The sequence below is a fragment of the Passer montanus genome, unplaced genomic scaffold (assembly GCF_014805655.1).
Source record: "Passer montanus isolate IOZ18808 unplaced genomic scaffold, ASM1480565v1 scaffold39, whole genome shotgun sequence".
In the NCBI taxonomy this organism is placed as follows: domain Eukaryota; kingdom Metazoa; phylum Chordata; class Aves; order Passeriformes; family Passeridae; genus Passer; species Passer montanus.
In genome coordinates, this window is record NW_024368707.1 from 5,934,571 (window position 1) to 5,935,501 (window position 931).

Consider the following 931-nt stretch of genomic DNA (forward strand, 5'->3'; position numbering starts at 1 on the left):
ATAAAGCACCTGCACATAATCTGTCTGTGGTTACGTGTGCTCCCAAACACTAACAAAGCCACTGGCAACTAAGCAGTGGCCTGAGGCTTGCTGCTTGTGGCTCATCTTGCCACAAGCTTTGCAACACATAGATTTTAAATGATGCATTGAACAGTTTGAGATGGGGGGAAAAAAGTCCAAGGCTTAGACATCACACCTGGAAAAGATTTCCGGGAATTTCCCCACTTCAAGCACTTTCAATATACAGCATGTACTTCTAATAATTGTCATACTGTTGTGCTTGTTGAACATAAATTATGAAATAAAAAGTGTATTACACTGAGCTTTGTACTGCCTCTGATTAAACAAAAACCCAAAGCAACAACATCATCCTCAATTAAAATAGGATGTAGGCATAGCAAAACAAAGCCTCAAACTGGGAATTAAAACTGATGTCAGTTCCTGGCTTTGTCACTGACGGTCAGGAACTGCCATGTTTCAAGTAGGAAACTTTCAAGTAGAATAGGAGTAGTCCTTCCTTATTTAACATGGTGATCTGGTTCATCGGACAAAAACATTAAACAGATGAACATTAAAGTATAACCTATTATTATTCTTTTATTTAAAGATACTTTCCTGTTTAAAAAAGCCAGATACAAATCTAAATGACTCATTATATATTGCTTAAAAATTCACTCTAAATGTGCTGGCATTCATATTCTTGAGTATCTGAGAAGACCTGCAACTGGATTTCATTTACATCCTGCCTACTTCCTGCCCTCAGCTAGCTTCTTGTGATGTGAGGTCAGCTAAGTTTTGCATACCAAAATATATATAAAACTTGGGTTTAAAAAAATAATACACAAGACCACCAAGCCATCTGCTCTTGACACTTGTATAAGTTATTCCCCTTCCTCTGTCCCCAGCCACAGTCACAGAAAAGAAGCTGATA